The following is a 22680-nucleotide window of genomic DNA, read 5'->3' on the forward strand; positions in this document are numbered from 1 at the left end:
CCTGTATTTTCTAACATTCTCTTAGGTACTTCCATCTGAGAACCTTTCCATTTTCTTTAACTCAGTTTATCAGACCTGTCTCAAAAGCACATTTCCATCAGTTGACTTCTGTTAATGATGACACAATTATGGCAGGAACCTAGGCTGGAATCTGTGTCATCTTTGATTTCTCCTTCTATATCTCCTCTTTTGTCTTTCTTCAGAAAACACACACACACACACACACACACACACACACACACACACACACACACGCCTAATCCAGTTAGTTTTTAAATTGTTAGTTCTTTTTCATTGCTGCTGTTATATCTCAACCTGACTTATGTACTGCTTGTTTAAATATTTGATTTTAGAATTCTGTTGGCTTCTGTTGAGTTCTACTTCATGTCTCAGTGACTTTGCAAGCTTTCTTTGGCTTTCTTATGTTTTGCATCAAACTAAGGTGAAAGATGGACAGTCTTGGGTGGTGCAGCGGTGGCTCAGTGGCAGAATTCTCGCCCTCCATGCTGGAGACCCGAGTTTGATTCCCGGAGCCTGCCCATGCCAAAAAAAAAAAGATGGATAGTCTTATAGTTAGATACATCTCCCAAAAAACTAACTTGAGAGTAGTGTTTAAGTCTACATTGTAAAGTTTTTATTTTAAATTGGAGGCTTGCCAATCCATATTTTAAAATTTAATATTTGTATACCTATTATCTTCTCCTTGTATATGGAGAACCTTATAGGAAAATGCCACTAAAACATATCTAGAATCTATATTTCAAGCTGGAGCAAATCACAGCAATGGTGGCTTCTTGGATTGAGAGGCAAGTATATAGTCTCTGAATTGCTGAATGGACATGTAAATGTGAATATGGTTGACTAGGCTTTGTCCTTTCATCATTCTGAAACCATTCTCCCTGAAAATAGCCTAAAGAAAAACAGTCTTTGCATTTAGTTTTCCTGTGATTAAAAATTTGGGAGAATTATTCAACTCTTCCCAAAATTAATAGATGTATGAAAAATGTTATAATAATATCTAAATAAAGTGAAATAAAAGAGAACAAATTTGATTCTATTTATCTGGGATTCATTTGACTTTATTAAGAGGAAATGTATGCACACATACTTGTGGTAGTATGTGTATAAGTAAGAATACACATGCAGGCGTATACATAGGCATGTACTTGGAAAGATGGACCAGGCAGTTCAAAGGCCATCTTGTTTCTACCTGAATTACTTTGCTGTAAGGATAAAGCAAGAAAAAGAAAGGCCCTTTATCATGGGGATTTTTATTTTAATAAGGCTCTTGTTAAACAATGTTAACTTCTGAGAAAAATGTTCATGGGGAGGGAGTCTATTCATTTGCTTCATTAAACAGGTAGGTTTTATTCATCAGAAAATATATTTCAAAGGAATATTAAACTCCGAGAAAAATACATCCATTTTTCATTTGGGGCTATGTGAGTCAATATTTTCTGAATGCATTTATTATCAGTATTTAAAGGCCTGTTATATTTTAACTGAGATGTAGTATAGAGTTCCTTTTTCCTATGCATAGGTTTATTAACTTCTGAGATTTTTAATTCATCTGAAGAGAGGAGGGCTTATTAGTAATCAACCAGAAGCAAAGTAAAATTGTAATTATGTCCCGTGGAAGGAAGGTGGATTAGGGGGTTGTCAGGTTTTTTTCAACTGAGAGACTATCTTATCTAATTAAGATTGTCTTTTGCAGTGTCCTCACGTTTCACTCCACAAGAATGAATATTCGGAAGAAAGTTGTGCAGAGGGTCAGTTTAGCTGGGGAGTTTCGTTGTTGAAAACGTTGGACTAGGTCCTAAATGGTGTACACTGTTGTTAAGGCCTTCAAAGTGTGGATGAAGCCTACATCTGGTTGTATCATATATTCTCAAACAGATATAGAAAATATCCACAAGCTTTTCTTTAACTGTCTTTCAACAGTTCCTTGAAAGGGAAATGAAACTTTTCTCATCATGTGGAATGTCTGTCCTTGCATAGAGCTAATCACTAAAGAAATGAACAGTTAATGGTGCTGATTTCTTGGTGCATGGATATTTAGCATAATTAAATTTTATTTCAGTTCTGCAGGGGTCTTGTATACCAGAAGACCAACTTCTCCCTGGCTTTTGAAAAAAAGTGAAAGGTGTTAGTAAATATTCAATGTAAGAGGATTTTTTTAGGTAAAATTACCTGGAACTGGTAAGAGACTACTTAAAATGAATCCACGAAAATGAGGGAACAAAATTTCACAATAAAGAGTAGTAAATTTGGCTACTTGTTAAAAAACTAAAATTTTTATAGAAATTTATTTTGTCTTCTGTTTGAAAATGTTTAGATTATATGTGCAAATTGAACTTTTTTTGCATAATCTTGTGGGTATTAATATATTATTTTGTGGCATGCTTCATTTTAAGCGGTTATTTTTTTGAAAAAATAGTTTTTGACATTTTCAGTTATGTAATAAGACCCTTAATGAATCCTTTGATAATCACAATAGTCTTTTAGACCATCTAACTGGTTATCATTCTTACTTATTTATTTTTCTGTTTTTGTTAATCTTATTTTGCCAAATTCTCACAATGGCATTGAGTATGATTTAAGGATTTACCAATATCACTTTGATCAACTTAATGAAAGTCTTGTGTTTTGCTGGATGTAACTATATTTCTTTTTAGTTATATTGAATGATCAGAATTTTATAAGTTTCTACAATCAGCTAGAGACTTACTGATGGCAGTGTTGACTATTTGAGCTGAAACTGATGTCAGCATTAACGTGGGCAGAGATGGTTGGATGAGTTTGTTTTATAAAAGTTATGTGTGTGGGGCAGTGCAACGGTGGCTCAGTGGCAGAGTTCTTGCCTGCTGAACTGGAGACCTGAGTTGATTCCCAGAGCCTGCCCATGCATCCCGACCCCCCGACCCCAAATTGAGAGTTATATGTGTGTGAGTGTTGGATGACATTTTTTATTCTATGAATCTTGTAACTGTGATCACCCGGATAACACATATTTAGATAGCAAACATACCTTGTATTAGGAAAATACTCCCTAATTGGAAGAAAAAAAATTTCTCTTTTCTATTAGCAACTGATCAGTATAAAGCAATTTAAAAATTTATATTTGATTTTTTACAAGAAACGTCTTAAAAGCTTTCTTTTATAAAACTGAAATTGCATGGGAATCACATTGGAGATCCCTCCTCAGATCTGATTTCGAACTTACCTATTGTTAGTCTATCATATAAGTTATCATGGGGCTACGTTTTTATCCTGAGTTGACTGAAGTTATTGTTGATCAGCTCTTTGAGATTGGGGGAGGTTGTAATTTTGGGTCTAGTACTGCTACCGGCCTTTTCAGGCTGCATCTCAAGAGGATTATCTGCATGTTTTTTCTGGAGCCACTGGCATGTCTAATTCACTATTTTCTGCTCTTATCCTGTGTTTTATTTTCCACTACTTAAGTGAAGAGGAACAAATACTTAGAGAAATAATGTATTATATGTGTTGGAACACTAAAAGATAAAGTTCTAATATTTCTGATGGAAAGAGTACTCGTAATCAAGCATAATCCTTAACCTAAATTAGTAAAACCCAAAGGTGCTAAGAGTCTGAATTGTAGATTTAGTTCCTTGCTTAGAAATTAATAATCGGAGTGCTCTTTTTTCCCCATTGATGGAGAAGAAAGATTCCAGGAGGCAAAACTAACTGGGGCTGCTTCCACACTGAGATTATGAAAAACCAAGTATACAACCCTCAAAAAACAATCACCCAGTCCCAAAAAGTCAATAGGTAATCTAATTTATTTGCATCTAGCAAAGTTTCCATAAGTCACCCTTTGTACTACAATCAGACAAGATAGTGGACTCTGTATTTTTCAGTGAGCATAAATGATATATATATATATATAATGATTAAAAGTGGGAAGATCTTGTCAACAAATCTAGCTAGAAGTTAAAAATTGAGGAAAAAACACTTCAATTTACTTGATAAAATAGTTTATCACCTTTTCCAAAGCAAAATAATTTTACTGTAAATATCTGGATAATTCCACTAGTTTTTTACTTCCCTCTGCCTACATAGACAATCATTTTACTAATGCTTTATGAGAGATATGAATCTTTTCATGAATTTACTTTAGCAAAAAATATAAATTACCAAATGGATTTTTAATGTATTGAAAAACATAGATAAACTTTCAAAAGTGCCTGATTTAGTTACCATGAAGTAGTTTATTGATGTAACAGATCTTAATATATGATCTTTCAAATACTTTAAAATGTTTAATATTTGAACATGTCAGCAAATAAAAAAATAGAAAACTATCATCCATTGACACTTGATACTCGCACATCTGGGGAAACTGTCACAGAGATGTAAATTGTTTCCAGAAGGTTTCACAGCTTCCCAGTGGCAGAGCCAGGAACAGAATCAATCCAATATGCTTGTATCATATACATTTTTTACTTTTAGTCTTTCATGAATGTATTAAATAATAATATGGAAAAATATTTAAAATGTCCATTTACAAACATGTGTATTTAATATTCCTTCCTAATAAAGAATAAATGACATTTGGAAAAGCATAGTGATACTTTCCTTAAAAGGCTAATGACTTCTTTAGCTTCACAGGGTATTGAGCCCTTACTGAATTTCCTATAAAGATCTGTAGTCCTGTTAAAATTCTTAGCAGATCTTAGACATGTATTTGAGTCACCTTTTACTTAACTGCTTGTTCTACTCCTTTCCTCTTGTTAACCCTATTATTACTAGAGGAAAAAAAATGCGTTTTCAAGGCACAAATTTTTATAAAAGAAACAGAAGGAAACTGACTATTTGAGTTCTCAGTGTCCCTATATTGAATTTAGTTTTTGCACTCTATATGTTTCAGGACCTTAGCTTATTTGTACTTATTTTCAGTTGGGTAGTGTGTACATGTGTGTGTGTTTAATAGACAATGGATGACCTAGGACATAGATCCAAGACTCTTTCTCTTCTAGGTTTAACCTTATTATTATTACTATAAACTCATGGATACTTTTAGCTTTTCCTTTAGAAAATTATAACTTCATTACATATTGAATTTCTTTGTTTTCATGTAAGATATATTAAAACTTTCTCTTTATAGACAGGGTTGTACATAACTTCAGTAGCATGGACATATAACTGGTGATGTGTAAGAAATGATTATCATAGGATGTACCTTCCTTGTATTCATTCTTTTAATGGGTAAAGGGTATTTATTATCAGATAGAATGCTGTTCTAATGAATTATGCAAATGAAAGGAATTCCAGAGGACTTTTTACAAAGTTTTATGAATAAATTTTTCTTAATTATAAGCAGGGTTTAGAATTGCTGTGTATTTTCCTATCAAATTATTTACGCAGTTTGGTCAGATCAGCAAAGTTATCCATGGTGAATTTATTTGCCAGTGCTATTCTAGTCAATCAGTTTTTTTAAATTTAGCTATAAGTATACAGGAGGCAAAATTAATAAAAATAGCATTCTTTTTTTGGCAGCTTAGCTGAGTAGTGTTTTTGGTTATTCTGTTTTTCGAAAGATGCCTGGAAATTTCTCACTGGGTTATTTGTGATACCAAATTCTATTTTCAAATAATGGAAATAACATAGCTCAGATATGTTATAATATTTCTTTATAAAGATGAAACCACATACATTTTCGGTATAATTTATTGTTTAAAATTACATGTTGAATGATATATTACAGGATTAATAATAAATCAATAGAATTCAAATAAGATAATGTAAATGTCTAAGCCTACCTTGTCATGAAGATGGTATGGTAAGGATGCTGAAGCACAGTCAGGGTTCAGGGTACAGGTGCTGGGGGGTGCCAAGTAAGTGTCTGTTAACCCAGTGAAGTTACTTCATGTTTCTGATGACATTTATATGGCTTGTTTCTAAAAATATTTTCAATATTAGAATATATTGTGATGTCTTTTTGCTTTTGTGTATTGATTCCTTCTGCATGTATTTGTATATGGATATCATAGAGCAATGATGCATTCTGGTTCAGATTATGGCAATCATGTTAAATATGAATCGAGTGGCATTCTTATTTTGAAGCCTTTTTGAGACCTTTCTGCACTTTACTTTTTATTCCAAGATTTAAAAAAAATGTTTTCTCTTAGATTTGTTCCTTTCTTATTTATACTAGTCTTTATTTATCTAGTCTTATTTATATGGTCCAGTTTTAATTAAAGTATAGAGCTTCCCTTTTTACATTTCATTCTTCTTTTATCTACCTCTTCTTTTAACAACAGTTGCAAAATGAATTAATCAATTAATTTTTATCCACGAAGAATCTATCCTTCCATGTCCAGCTTAAGGTTTTACCTTCTGGAATGTCCAACTCATTTAAAACTTTCTTTAGGTACCAATCTAGTTAGTACCTTACATTGTTCTATCCTAGTCTCTGTACTGTTAATTGCTTAATATAGATGTATATAACATATTAAGAATCTGTGTGACAAGTACCATCACATACATGTAGCGTATTTAAATTTTTTTTTTTTTTTTTTTAGCTGTATCTTACCTTAGAAGAGTGAGGTGTTAAATATAGGCTAATTTTCCAGATAATTTTACCTTAGTCTGTTAAACAAGAAAATAATTGTTTTGCTATTTTGGTTTTCAAAAATGAGGGTTTCCATTCAGATGAGCTTAATTAAATGATCAGGGTTAGGCTGGAAGTGTTCTGGTGGCTGGGAGTTTCTGCGATCCCCAGTTGCTTTCTCTTCTACTTCTTTCCTTACCTACTACCCTCCACCCAAGGTTAGAACTTTTAGCCTGGGCTGGAAGATTAAGAGAAAACTATTTAAGGAAGTGAGAGAAAGTTGGACTGTGGAAATCTGAGCAGGGTCAGTGAGGACCAGGAGGAGTGGAAAGAAGAGCATTTTTACATGGGTAGAAGAGCAATACATAGAGTGGTCAGACTAGACCAGCCAGCGTGTCTGAAGTAGAGGGTGAATTGTACATCAGGTAGATGGAGGCTGACACCTGGTCAGTTCTGAGATCAAGGCAGACCTGAGTTTGAACTCTATAGAGCAGTGCTGCTCCATTGAAATTCATATAAAATATACATTTGACCTATCATTCTGGTTGCTGCATAGAGAACATATTAAAGTGAGCAGGGAGAGTCCTCTATGCGTTTGGCTTACTCAGGAGACATCTACAATAGTCCAAGAAACAATGGTGGTGTCTAGGGCCAGGTAGTTTTAGTGTGAATGGAGAGAAATATCTGAATTCAAGACATATTTAAGAGGTTGAAGTGCTAAAAAGTGGCATTTGATTAAATGAAAGGAGGAAGTTCCACCTCCACTTTTGTCTTAGAAAAGTGAGATAAGGAGCATGAGAGTAGAATCTTTTTGATTTGTTTGTTTCTGAAGGTAGACTGGGAGGCGGTTACCTTACATTTGTCGGCAGGTTATGATCAGAAGGATTTCATTCATAATAAAAAACTTTCTCTTTGTTTCTGTGTATGTGTGTGTTTATACAGAGCAACTCTTATCCTAAAGCATACTTGGAAAGGCAAATTAACTTCTCTAAGACTTCCTTAATATTTGAATTTTAATAGAATTCCAGATATAGGCAAAAATGAAAACTGTAACTTCCATATTACAATGCCTTTCCCCAGTCTTATATAGTGTCTACATAATAGATCATGTTTTTTTTTTAAATTTTTTTATTAATTAAAAAAAATTGACAAAACATTATGATATTCCATTCTACATATACAATCAGTAATTCTTAATATCATCACATAGTTGCATATTCATCATTTCTAGAACATTTGCATCGATTTAGAAAAAAATAAAAAAGACGACAGAAAAAGAAATAGAACGATAACAGAAAAGATTATACATGCCATACCCCTTACCCCTCGCTTTCATTTACCACTAGCACTTCAGACTAAATTTATTTTTAACATTTGTTCCCCCTATTATTTATTTATTTATTAATTAAAAAAAAATTAACCCAACATTTAGAAATCATTCCATTCTACATATGCAATCAGTAATTCTTAATATCATCACATAGATGTATGATCATCATTTCTTAGTACATTTGCATCGGTTTAGGAAAAGAACTAGCAATACAACAGAAAAAGATATAAAATGATAATATAGAGAAAAATAATAATAATAAAATATATATATAAAAACACAAACAAACAAACAAACAAACAAAAAACTATAGCTCAGATGCAGCTTCATTCAGTGTTTTAACAAAATTACATTACAATTAGGTAGAATTGTGCTGTCCATTTTAGAGTTTTTGTATCTAGTCCTGTTTCCCAGTCTGTATCCCTTCAGATCCAATTACCCATTATCTTACCCTGTTTCTAACTCCTGCTGGTCTCTGTTACCAATGACATATTCCAAGTTTATTCTCGAATGTCGGTTCACATCAGTGGGACCATACAGTATTTGTCCTTTAGTTTTTGGCTAGACTCACTCAGCATAATGTTCTCTAGGTCCATCCATGTTATTACATGCTTCATAAGTTTATTCTGTCTTAAAGCTGCATAACATTCCATTGTATGTATATACCATAGTTTGTTTAGCCACTTGTCTGTTGATGGACATTTTGGCTGCTTCCATCTCTTTGCAATTGTAAGTAATGCTGCTATAAACATTGGTGTGCAGATGTCCGTTTGTGTCTTTGCCCTCAAGTCCTTTGAGTAGATACCTAGCAATGGTATTGCTGGGTCGTATGGCAATTCTATATTCAGTTTTTTGAGGAACCGCCAAACTGCCTTCCACAGTGGTTGCACCATTTGACATTCCCACCAACGGTGGATAAGTGTGCCTCTTTCTCCGCATCCTCTCCAGCACTTGTCATTTTCTGTTTTGTTGATAATGGCCATTCTGGTGGGTGTGAGATGATATATCATTGTGGTTTTGATTTGCACTTATCTAATGGCCAGGGACATTGAGCATCTCTTCATGTGCCTTTTGGCCATTTGTATTTCCTCTTCTGATAGGTGTCTGTTCAAGTCTTTTTCCCATTTTGTAATTGGGTTGGCTGTCTTTTTGTTGTTGAGTTGAACAATCTCTTTATAAATTCTGGATACTAGACCTTTATCTGATATGTCATTTCCAAATATTGTCTCCCATTGTGTAGGCTGTCTTTCTACTTTCTTGATGAAGTTTTTTGATGCACAAAAGTGTTTAATTTTGAGGAGCTCCCATTTATTTCTTTCTTTCTTCAGTGCTCTTGCTTTAGGTTTAAGGTCCATAAAACTGCCTCCAATTGTAAGTTTCATAAGATATCTCCCTACATTTTCCTCTAACTGTTTTATGGTCTTAGACCTAATGTTTAGATCTTTGATCCATTTTGAGTTAACTTTTGTATAGGGTGTGAGATACGGGTCCTCTTTCATTCTTTTGCATATGGATACCCAGTTCTCTAGGCACCCTTTATTGAAGAGACTGTTCTGTCCCAGGTGAGTTGGCTTGACTGCCTTATCAAAAATCAAATGTACATAGATGAGAGGGTCTATATCTGAGCACTTTATTCGATTCCATTGGTCGATATATCTATCTTTATGCCAATACCATGCTGTTTTGACCACTGTGGCTTCATAATATGCCTTAAAGTCCAGCAGCTTGAGACCTCCAGCTTCGTTTTTTTTCCTCAAATACTTTTAGCAATTCGGGGCACCCTGCCCTTCCAGATAAATTTGCTTATTGGTTTTTCTGTTTCCGAAAAATAAGTTCTTGGGATTTTGATTGGTATTGCATTGAATCTGTACATCAATTTAGGTAGGATTGACATCTTAACTATATTTAGTCTTCTAGTCCATGAACATGGTATGCCCTTCCATCTATTTAAGTATTCTGTGATTTCTTTTAACAGTGTTTTGTAGTTTTCTTTGTATAGGTTTTTTATCTCTTTAGTTAAATTTATTCCTAGGTATTTTATTCTTTTAGTTGCAATTGTAAATGGAATTTGTTTCTTGATTTCCCCCTCAGCTTGTTCATTGCTGGTGTATAGAAATGCTACAGATTTTTGAATGTTGATCTTGTAACCTGCTACTTTGCTGTACTCATTTATTAGCTCCAGTAGTTTTGTTGTGGATTTTTCCGGGTTTTCGACGTATAGTATCATATCGTCTGCAAACAGTGATAGTTTTACTTCTTCCTTTCCAATTTTGATGCCTTGTATTTCTTTTTCTTGTCTAATTGCTCTGGCTAGAACCTCCAACACGATGTTGAATAATAGTGGTGATAATGGACATCCTTGTCTTGTTCCTGATCTTAGAGGGAAAGTTTTCAATTTTTCCCCATTGAGGATGATATTAGCTGTGGGTTTTTCATATATTCCCTCTATCATTTTAAGGAAGTTCCCTTGTATTCCTATCTTTTGAAGTGTTTTCAACAGGAAAGAATGTTGAATCTTGTCAAATGCCTTCTCTGCATCAATTGAGATGATCATGTGATTTTTCTGCTTTGATTTGTTGATATGGTGTAATACATTAATTGATTTTCTTATGTTGAACCATCCTTGCATACCTGGGATGAATCCTACTTGGTCATGATGTATAATTCTTTTAATGTGTTGTTGGATTCAATTTGCTAGAATTTTGTTGAGGATTTTTGCATCTATATTCATTAGAGCGATTGGTCTGTAGTTTTCTTTTTTTGTAATATCTTTGCCTGGTTTTGGTATGAGGGTGATGTTGGCTTCATAGAATGAATTAGGTAGCTTTCCCTCCACGTCGATTGTTTTGAAGAGTTTTTTGAGCAGAGTTGGTACTAATTCTTTCTTGAATGTTTGGTAGAATTCACATGTGAAGCCGTCTGGTCCTGGACTTTTCTTTTTGGGAAGCTTTTGAATGACTGATTCAATTTCTTTACTTGTGATTGGTTTGTTGAGGTCATCTGTTTCTTCTTGAGTCAAAGTTGGTTGTTCATGCCTTTCCAGGAACCCGTCCATTTCATCTAAATTGTTGTATTTATTAGCGTAAAGTTGTTCATAGTATCCTGTTATTACCTCCTTTATTTCTGTGAGGTCAGTGGTTATGTCTGCTCTTCCATTTCTGATCCTATTTATTTGCGTCCTCTCTCTTCTTCTTTTTGTCAATCTTGCTAAGGGCCCATCAATCTTATTGATTTTCTCATAGAACCAACTTCTGGTCTTATTGATTTTCTCTATTGTTTTCATGTTCTCAATTTCATTTATTTCTGCTCTACTCTTTGTTATTTCTTTCCTTTTGCTTGCTTTGGGATTAGTTTGCTGTTCTTTCTCCAGTTCTTCCAAGTGGACAGTTAATTCCCAAATTTTTGCCCTTTCTTCTTTTCTGATGTAGGCATTTAGGGCAATAAATTTCCCTCTTAGCACTGCCTTTGCTGCGTCCCATAGGTTTTGATATGTTGTGTTTTTGTTTTCATTCGCCTTGAGATATTTACTAATTTCTCTTGCAATTTCTTACTTGACCCACTCGTTGTTTAAGAGTGTGTTGTTGAGAGCATGACAAGAGAGAAAGCCATGAGATTCTGAGAGAGCAGAGAATGACATAACTAGGAGAATCAGAGAGTCCACCAGCCAGCGACCTTTGGAGATGAAGAAGGAAAACGCCTCCCAGGGAACTTCATCAAACAGGAGGCCAGAAGACAAAGCTCACAGTTAACGCTGTGTTTGCCATGTGCCTTTCCAGATGAGAGAGAAACCCTGCCTCTGTTCACCACGTGCCTTCCTAGTTGACAGAGAAATCCTGAACTATATCAGCCTTCTTGAACCAAGGTATCTTTCCCTGGATGCCTTAGATTGGACATGTGTACTGACTGGTTTTAACTGGAACATTTTCTTGGCCTTAAAACTGTGAACTAGCAACTTATTCAATTCCCCTTTGAAAAGCCATTCTGTTTCTGGTATATTGCATTCCCGCAGCTAGCAAATTAGAACAGAAGTGCTTGACAGAGAAGGCCTAGAATGTTTGAAGAAACTGTTGGTAGAAATGTGGACTCCGAAGAAACCGTTGATGAGGCCTTAGACAGAAAGGAGGCATGCGTGTTACCGCAAACTGCAAAGAAGGCAATCCTTGTTTTAAAACAGCAGATAATCTGGTAAAATTGACCAGTGGCTTTGGTTGGAAGGCATATTTTCAAAGGCATGAACTTGGAAATTTAGCAGAAGAGCTCTGCAAATTCAATGTGGAAAGTGCAGTCTGGTTTCTCCTCGCAGCTTACAGGGAATGTGACAGGAAAGAGATCAGATGAGAACTGAACTCTTGGGTACAAAGAAACCAGAAACTGAGGCTCTGGAAGATTCTGGGCTTCCAGGAGGGGAGAACCCAGAGAATAGTGCCCCACATGAGGTTTTAACCAAACATGGAACCAGTCAGCCATCATCTCAGAGAAAGCCAAGACCGGACACGGAGTTATCCAGGAAGGATTTGTGGAAATTCCTTATGTCTGATGGGCATGATCCAAGGCTACTGCATCAAAAGCCAAGGACAGTGTTGTGGGACCTGTATAGACAGAGCCCCTGCCGGTTTGGACTGGGGGGCTAAGAGAAGGGACAACCTGGAGGAAAAATAACTTCAGAGGCAAAGCCATGGAGGCTGAGGATCCGTAGGCAAGAAGCGTTGGGCCATCTCTCCCTCAATCAACAGGACAAGCAAACTCACTGTCCTCCCCCTCTCTACGTGGGACATGACTCCCAGGGGTATGAACCTTTCTGGCAATGTGAGACAGAAATCCTAGAATGAGCTGGGACTTGGCACCAGGAGATTGAAAAACTTCTCAACCGAGAGGGGGAAGAGAGAAATGAGACAAAGTATCAATGGCTGAGAGATTCCAAACAGACTTGAAAGGTTATCCTGGAGGTTATTCTTACCCATTAAACACCTATCACTTTGAACAGAGAGGCTGGAGGGAACTGCCTAAAAATGTAGAGCTGTGTTCCAGTAGCCATGTTGCTTGAACATGACTGTATAATGATACAGCTTTCACACGTGACTGTGCGATCGTCAAAACCTTGTGTCTGATGCTTCTTTCATCTACCTTATGGACAGATGAGTAAAACATATGAATTAAAAATAAATAAATAATAGGAGGAACAAATGCCAAAATAAATTGAGTAGATCGAAATGCTAGTGATCAATGAATGGGAAGGGTGGGGGTATGGTATGTATGAAATATTTTTTCTGTTTTCTTCCTGTTTCGTTTTCTGAATTGATGTAAATGTTCTAAGAAATGATCATGATGAATAGACAACTACGTGATGAAAAAAATGATCTTGTAGTTTGGCTGGATGTATTAATTAAGAAAAAGATCCTCAGGCCAGGAAAAAAAAAAAAAAAAGAGTGTGTTGTTGAGCCTCCACGTATTTGTGAATTTTCTGGCACTCCGCCTATTATTGAATTCCAACTTCATTCCTTTATGATCCGAGAAAGTATTGTGTATGATTTCAATCTTTTTAAATTTGTTAAGACTTGCTTTGTGACCCAGTATATGGTCTATCTTTGAGAATGATCCATGAGCCCTTGAGAAAAAGGTGTATCCTGCTGTTGTGGGGTGTAATGTCCTATAAATGTCTGTTAAGTCTAGCTTATTTATTTTAATATTCAAATTCTCTATTTCTTTATTGATCCTCTGTCTAGATGTTCTGTCCATTGATGAGAGTGGCGAATTGAAGTCTCCAACTATTATGGTATATGTGTCTATTTCCCTTTTCAGTATTTGCAGTGTTTGCCTCACGTATTTTGGGGCATTCTGGTTCGGTGCATAAATATTTATGATTGTTATGTCTTCTTGTTTAATTGTTCCTTTTATTAGTAGATAGTGTCCTTCTTTGTCTCTTTTAACTGTTTTACATTTGAAGTCTAATTTGTTGGATATTAGTATAGCTACTCCTGCTGTTTTCTGGTTGTTATTTGCATGAAATATCTTCTCCCAACCTTTCACTTTCAACCTATGTTTATCTTTGGGTCTAAGATGTGTTTCCTGTAGACAGCATATAGAAGGATCCTGTTTTTTAATCCATTCTGCCAGTCTATGTCTTTTGATTGGGGAATTCAGTCCATTGACATTTAGTGTTATTACTGTTTGGGTAATACTTTCCTCTACCATTTTGCCTTTTGTATTATATATATCATATCTAATTTTCCTTCTTTCTACACTCTTTTCCATACCTCTCTCTTCTGTCTTTTCGTATCCGACTGTAGTGCTCCCTTTAGTATTTCTTGCAGAGCTGGTCTCTTGGTCACAAATTCTCTCAGTGACTTTTTGTCTGAGAATGTTTTAATTTCTCCCTCATTTTTGAAGGACAATTTTGCTGGATATAGGAGTCTTGGTTGGCAGTTTTTCTCTTTTAGTAATTTAAATATATCATCCCCCTGTCTTCTAGCCTCCATGGTTTCTGCTGAGAAATCTACACATAGTCTTATTGGGTTTCCCTTGTATGTGATGGATTGTTTTTCTCTTGCTGCTTTCAAGATCCTCTCTTTCTCTTTGACCTCTGACATTCTAACTAGTAAGTTTCTTGGAGAACGCCTATTTGGGTCTGTTCTCTTTGGGGTGCACTGCACTTCTTGAATTGAATCTGTAATTTTAGGTCTTTCATAAGAGTTGGGAAATTTTCAGTGATAATTTCTTCCATTAGTTTTTCTCCTCCTTTTCCCTTCTCTTCTCCTTCTGGGACACCCACAACACGTATATTTGTGCGCTTCATATTATCATTCAGTTCCCTGATCCCCTGCTCAAATTTTTCCATTCTTTTCCCTATAGTTTCTGTTTCTTTTTGGAAATCAGATGTTCCATCCTCCAGTTCACTAATTCTATCTTCTGTCCCTTTAAATCTACCATTGTAGGTATCCATTGTTTTTTCCATCTTTTCTACTTTGTCCTTCAATCCCATAAGTTCTGTGATTTGTTTTTTCAGACTTTCTATTTCTTCTTTTTGTTCAGCCCATGTCTTCTTCATGTCCTCCCTCAATTTATTGATTTGGTTTTTGAAGAGGTTTTCCATTTCTGTTCGTATATTCAGAATTAGTTGTCTCAGCTCCTGTATCTCATTTGAACTATTGCTTTGTTCCTTTGACTGGGCCATATCTTCAATTTTCCTAGCGTGATCCATTATTTTCTGCTGGCGCCTGGGCATTTAATTAGATTTCCCTGGGTTTGGGACCCAGCAGGTTGAAAGATTTTCCTGTGAAATCTCTGGGCTCTGTTTTTCTTATCCTGCCCAGTATGTGGCGCTCATGGCGCTCATCTGTCTGCGCGTCCCACCAATAAAAGATGCTGTGGCTCCTTTAACTTTGGAAACTCTCGCTGTGGGGGAGGGTCGCCAGCCGAAGCGGCTTGGGGGAGTGCCGGTCCAAATCTCCCAGCTAGCCCGGGAATCCGCGCTTGGGGGGGGCGCCGGCCTCCGTGGCTTGGGAGAGTGCCGGTCCAAATCTCCCAGCTGGCCTGGGAAGCCAAGCGTGGCATGGGGCGCCGGCCGCCGCGGCTTGTGGGAGTGCCAATCCAACGTTCCCAGCCGGACCGGGAAGCCATGTGTGTGGAAGGGACCCCGGTTGCCGGTCTACGCGGCTTGGAGGACCTCCCATCCAATTCTCCCAGCCGGCCTGGGAGGCTGCGTGTTGGGGGTGCGCCGGCCGCCACGGCTTGAGAGGACCACCTGTCCAATTCTCCCAGCCAGCCTGGAAGGCCGCGCGTGGGGGGGGTGCCGGCCACCGTGGCTTGAGGGGATTGCCTGTCTAATTCTCCCAGCCAGCCCGGGAAGGAGTGAAGGAGGGACTCCAGCCACCAGCCGCCCCGGCCCGGGGAAGCGCGCACCCCTCGGGTATCTCACTGCAGCAGATTCTCCCTGCCGGTTCAGCCATTCCAGAATGGGGTACGCTGTCTTTTTGGTCTCTGTCATGGCTCTGGGAGCTGTTCTGTACCGTTTCTATTTATTTAGTAGCTGTTCTGGAGGAGGAACTAAGACCTGCGCGTCTTACTAAGCCGCCATGTTCTCCGGAAGTCCCCTAGATCATGTTTTTAATGCAATCTCTTCTGTAGTTACACTTCATGCTCTGGGGAAAGAAAAAATAAACAAACTTGTCCATAGATTGAATCATTAGCAGAGAAGGTGGGGAAAATGTACCAGGTCTAAGAGCTCTTCTCTTGAGATAAAAATCTATAGCTACGTAAATATAGATTACTTTTGTAGTTGTCTGGGAAGTTTGAACTGTTCTTTTATTGAAAGTGTAGAAAGATGGTGGAATCCTTGCAAAAAATCCTCTTGATCTAAATGTGGTTTGGCTTGCACGCTGTTTGCAACAAGTTTATGTGTGACTGTTTTGAAATGTATTATGATTCAGGCAGCAGGTTTTATTTTATGGGATTCTGAAACTTATGTGCATTGTATTAAATCCCTGGGATACTTGATTTCCTGATTCCTGATAAGGTGGAATGCAGCAAGTGCTGTCAGAATACTCCTAGCGGTAGGAGCTTTGGAGACCTCTTATCTGGAAATGACAGCGGTGGTTAAAGTCACCTGCCTGTCTTCTGTGATTACTCTGAGTACTATTTCCATTTCTAGAATTTGTTAAAAGGCAACTGTAAAATTCTATGTTTAGGATAGTGACTGGGTTCTGAGTGTTCTCTTCAACCAATGAGAATCCAGCTGTGATTTTGTGCCTGTTCGCTTGGACCCATTTCTCACTCTTCCCATTTGTCAGAAATGGAACTCCCACTACATTTATAGTCCTCAGAACTTACCACACTTTCTAACAGATGTGATTAGTATAATTATGCTAATGTTAGTAATAACAGGCACTTTTGAAATAATGAGTCCCTATTCTTTTCCTTTTATGTAAATGATCCCATTTAACCCTCAGAACAGTCTTGAGAGTTAATATAGATACTCTTATCCCCAGTTCAAGAGTAAATTTAGTGTTTGCTTTACTTTTTACCACATAATACTAATGAGTAATGTCAGTGCTTGCCCTTTTAAAGAATTAGAAATCTAGATTGTTAGAGGGGAAAAGAAGCTTAGAAATCATTTAATAGAATGCTCTCATTTTTCAAGGGATAATCCAGGCCACTTTCTTTGCCTGAATTTAAGATAATTCCTTTATATCAGGGTTGAAAAACTTTTTTTTCAAGCTGGGTAGTAAATATTTTTTAGACTTTATGGGCCATATGGCTTCTGTTGCAGCTAGTCAACTTTGCTGTTGTAGTGCAAAAGCAACCAGAGGCAGTACGTAAAATAATGGGGATGGCTGTGTCTTAATAAAAATTTATTTACAACAGGCAACAGGTCAGATTTGGCCTATAGACCGTTTGATTACCCCTGGTTAGATTTTCAGTCCTAAATGAAGTATTTGTCCTGTTACTGTGGTGGTTAGAAACTGCATGTACCCCAGAAAAGCATGTTTTTAAATGTTAATCCATTCCTATGGGTTGGATCCATTGTAAGTAAACTAAGATCTTGATGTAGCTACTTCAATTAAATTGTCACCCACCTCATTCAGGATGGGTCTTAATCTTCTTACTGGAGTCCTTTATAAACAGAATGAAATTCAGATAAAGAGAGAGAAAGCCATGGAATCAGGAAGCTGAAATCATTAAAACTCAAAAGAGAAGGGAGAGACCAGCAGATGCCACATGTGTCTTGTCATGTGGCAGAGGAGTCCAGAATCTCCACGGCCAGTCTTCAGTAAGAAAGCATCATCCTGATGATGTCTTGATTTGGACTTTTTCACGACCTCAAGACTGTAAGCCTGTGAGCAAATAAATTCCCATTGTTAAGAGCCAACCCATTTCATGGTATCTGCTTTAAGCAGCTTAGTAAACAAAAACAGTTGCTAAGTACCCATACCTAAAATATCTGTTAGAAATTTCTGAAGAAGGCATATACTCTCTGGTCATTAAGTCTCATGATTTAAGATATAATTTACCTGCCAATTTCTGTGTTCTTATCTCTAGGTTGCATCATTTCTGTAAATTTTGAGGGAATGTCTAAATGCTTGCAGTTTAAACATTTTGAGTTCAACATCTTTCGTCTAACAAACTTCCCTTCTAACTGCTCTCCTTTGTTTCAGTTTTGATCTCATCATATCATCTGTTATGTTGCTATTTGCAAATTTACCAAGGTACTCTCCTTATTAAAACTTATCAGAGGCCCCATCTCCTACTGTATAAAGCTTTCTTTCCTTATAAAGCCAGTCTTTAGTCTGACTCTTGTTCAATATGTCTCATCTCTCTCATTTTCTCACTGAGCAGTTTGCCATCTGATAATATAAGTATTAAATATTGTGTGTTCAAACTACTCCTTGTAGTTTGACATACGCATCATGTTACCTGATACTTTTGTACCCATGAGTTTCTCTACCTGAAACATCATTTTCCTGTTGTTTTCTTGAGTCCTACTACCCTTAAAATTTGGCATCCTTCTCTATTACCCTGATGCTTGTAGTATATCACCTTTTCCGATTCTGAATATGTAGCTATTCAGAAATTTTATTTACTTGAACTTCCCCTGATGTTCCTGATCATATTATCTCCATCCTACCTTATTCCAATGCTGCCCATCACTACTAGATGCTTTGTGATAACTGGCCATAATAAAGTGGGAGAATAAACAGAAATTATGTCTTAACTAATAGCTATATTCTGTGAAGGAGAATAATACCATTAGTTCTACCTGAGTTTTTCGGCCATTATTTATAGTGTATGAACATAAACTTTACAAATTTTAATATCTTGTTTTTATCTCATTCTCCTTAACTTTTAATTTCCCATTTTGTTTTTTAGGAAAGTAAATTTTATATTTATTTTATAATCCTAACTGTATGATGTATAGAAGTCTGTTTTTAATTTACTATGAAACATATATTTTTTAATAGGAAGTATATCTTGTCTTAATAAATGACTTCCTAAGTCTTATTTTAAATTATTTTCTGTATTTACCTGCAAAAGCAGCAACCATCTTTAAACTTTAAGATTGAAAAATATTTCTCAAGCCTAAAAGTGACTGAACTTTTGTCTTAAAATATGAATTTAAAGGGTGATATTCAACATTTTTTTGAAAGAGAAGCCCTTGCTTTGGTCCTCAGAATAAATTCTGAATGTACCACTGTATGTTAAGCAAATAAAAATTGTATTTATGAGCAGTAACTTAATTTTTATGTTCATAATCTTGCATTTGTTTATACATTCAATTAGTAAGAAATATTAGATTATTTTGATGAAGAAAAATGTTTGAAATCAAGGATTATGATGATAGTTGGAGTGTTTCCGAGTTTGTTTTTTGTTTTTATTTGTGTTATATGGTAAATTGATTGACTTATTAAATAATTGTTATATTAATAATTAGAAAATTGTTTTTTCTTGTACTTTATCGTCTTCAATTAAATAGAGTCAGGGGCCTGAAAAGTGATCAGATTTATCTCCTTCCAAAATAGAATTATTAATAATTATAATAGAATATGCCCTTGTCATAAATATAAAATCAAAAGTTGCTTTCAAATCCCCAGAATGCTAAGATTAGTATATCAACAGAATGTAATATTTCACTCATTTATTAGCTGTTGCTTAATTTACCATTCCACTATAATGAAAACATGTGCCAAACAGATGTTCCTTAGCTCTACCTATCTGCTAAATCTGAGGTCAGCACACATGTGCCATGATGGTATACTCCATTTTACCATTTTATTTGTGCTGACAAGCACAGGCCTGAATTAAAAAAACAAACAAACAAAAAAGACCATTGCAGTACTACAGTTTAATTAATGATATACTTATTATATTTTATGTTCATAAATACTGTATTAATGTTAATGCACTGATTGTCTCTAATGCCTTGAAATTCATAATAAATTAAGTGCCTTTTTGTCACTAGAAAGTGTATTAAAATAAAATGGAAGTCAAATATTTTGAGAATCTTATAACTCTTTCTATTGATAAAACTCTAAACTATGGCTATGAAAATGGCATAGTTGTTTAGTAGTTAGCAAAACTCTAGTCATGGGAATTTGAATTTGGGTGGAGGAAATTTTGGCATGGAATAGCTGTCCTCTGTGATATGGAAAATTTAATTAGAAAGCAGATAGAAAGTACTCAGATTTTAGGAAGCTCAGGAGAGGAGGGTGGGATAGAGAATGAGAATTTCAGGTAAAGATGTCTACGCCTCTTTTGAAATTTTATCTATAGCCTTCCTAGCATCTGGCTTAGCACTGGGAACTTCAGTATTACATACATTTACTTGTTCAGATTTTGAGCTAACTACATTTTGATACACTATGCGCTGACATGCTCTCAATAACATTTTTTATGTTGAATAGAACTTGGGTTCAGCTGACAGGCTGAGTTGTCCAATAGAATATAACTGGCATACAAGCCAACCATTTAGTGTCTTAAGTTTTGCCATCTTTGCCTTACTGGCATAGTTAAATCTTTTTTTTTTTTTTTTTAGCATGGGCTGGCACTGGGAATTGAACCCGGGTCTCTGGCATGGCAGGTGACACAGTTAAATTTTTTTATTGCATTTTGCTGTTATTTTATACACAGGAGAAAAAGAAAAAGCAGGGTGCAGATTTCTAATGATATATGTTATACAAATTGAATAGAGTTGAACCAAAATGTCATCATTTGGGTGCAAAAAGTATAAATCTTTATTTTCAATTGGATGCTTATGAAGAAAAAGAACAGTCTCAACTTTGTATGAAATTCCATTATCACGTTAATTGAAGGGTGAGGATTTTACATGACTTAGCTCTTTGAGGTGGAATGCTATGCTAAGTTTGATTAATTTTAGCATGATTTATCTTTTCCATCCTTTATTTGTTTCTTAATATTTTAAGTGCCCCTCTTGTAGGAATATGGATCTTAACATATATTTGTCTTGGTATATTAGTCAATATGACAAACTCTGCCTTTTAATTAGGGTATTTAGATATTTACAGTATCTTTGATTGTTGATATGGTTAAATTTGAGTCTATTTGCTCTTTGATTTTGGTTTGCCCCATCTGTTCTTTTGTTGTATTTTCCCTATTTTTCTCCCTTTTGTTTTATTTGTATAATTTTATGCTTCCATTTTATTTGCTTTGTTGGCTTATTAGTTGTAACTTTGTTATTGTACAAGTTGTTTTAGAGTTTAGGATGCACATCTATACCTTTTCAAAGTATGCCTGTAAGTGATATTTTACCACTTCACATACACTCTTAAAGCTTACAATTCCATGTTTCCTTTCCTCCTGTCCTTTGGACTATTGATATTATACATTTTACTTCCTTGCATGTTATAAAGCCACAATACATTATTATTATTTGTTTAAATAGCCAATATCATTTAAAAACATTTAAGGAATAAGAAAAAACTTAATATATTTACCTTGGTAGTTATCACTTCTAGTCTTCTTCATTCTTTTGTGTGGTCTGTTTTACCATCTGGTATCATTTTCCTTCTGCTTAAATGACTCCTTTAACAAATCTTGTAATATGAATCTGCTGGTGATGAATTCTTTCAGCTTTTGCATGTCTGAAAACTATTTTTTTTTAAAGATATTTTTGTTGGGTATAGAATTCTAGATTGACAGGTTTTTTTTTCAAGTTAGTACTTTAAAGTTGCTGTTCCAGTCCCCTTCTCTTTTTTTAAAAATTAGGGCAGTTTTTTATAGGTTTATAGAAAAATCATGTGGAATCCAGTCTATTCTTGCTTGTATTTTTTCTGGTGAGAAATCTGTTTCATTCTTATGTTTGCTCCTGTATGGAAGGTCTTTTGTTATATGTCTTAATATAAGGTGTTAATTTTAATTACTAGATTTGAGCCTTTTATAGTGTGGCTTTCTTCTTTCTTACTTTTTTTTATCATTGGGATTTGTTGAGTTTCTTGAATATGTTGGTTTATAGTTGTCATCAAATTTAGAAAAAAATTTTGGCCTTTGTTTCTTCATATATTTTTTCAGTTCCCTCTCCAATTCTCATCAGGTTATCAAATTTCATGTACATTTAGTTGCTTGAAGTTGTTCCCAGCTCAGTGTTGCTGCATTCTTTCAACCTTTCTTTTAACTGCTCTGTGCTTCTTCATTTTGGAGAATTTCTACTTCTGTATCTTCATGGTCACTTCTTCATGCCTTTAATCTGATCTGCCTTTAGTCATATGCAGTACATTTTTCTTTTTAGACATTTTAGTTTTCATCTCTTGAGGTTTGATTTGGGTTCTGTTTAAATCATCTATATCTCTACTTTTAAACATATGGGATACAGTTATAATGCAGTTTTAATCTTATCTGCTAATTTTGACCTCTGTTTCAGTTCTGGGTCAGTTTCTAGTGATGTATTTTTCCTTATTATGGACCTTATCTTCCTTCTTCTTTGTATGCTTAGTAATTTGGGGGGAGGTGTATGTTTTTGTTGATATGTAGATTTGTAGTTTTTGTCCAATTTTTAAAATTGTCAGCCATTATTAGATATTTTTTGTGCCTCCCTACACATCTCATTGGGATTCCACTTACACATATATTAGACTGTTTGAAGTTGATCCACATCTCAACTGATACTCTGCTTATTTCTTTTTTAAAGTCTTTATCTCTCATTGTTTCATTTTTATATAGTTTCTTTTTGCTGTGTCGTCAAGTTTACTAATCTTTATTTCAGCACTGTCTAATGTGTTAATCCTCTCCAGATAATATATATATATATATATATATATATATATATATTCTC

The 22680-nt window shown here is 35.5% G+C and overlaps 1 protein-coding gene across 1 annotated transcript in view; it reads left to right on the forward strand.

The window, feature by feature from the left end:
- Positions 1–22680, forward strand: part of CRPPA (CDP-L-ribitol pyrophosphorylase A) — a 368112-nt gene that overhangs the window by 195206 nt on the left and 150226 nt on the right. The gene's annotated exons all lie outside the window — the stretch shown is intronic.

Source organism: Tamandua tetradactyla, chromosome 1 (assembly GCF_023851605.1).
Source record: "Tamandua tetradactyla isolate mTamTet1 chromosome 1, mTamTet1.pri, whole genome shotgun sequence".
In the NCBI taxonomy this organism is placed as follows: Eukaryota; Metazoa; Chordata; class Mammalia; order Pilosa; family Myrmecophagidae; genus Tamandua; species Tamandua tetradactyla.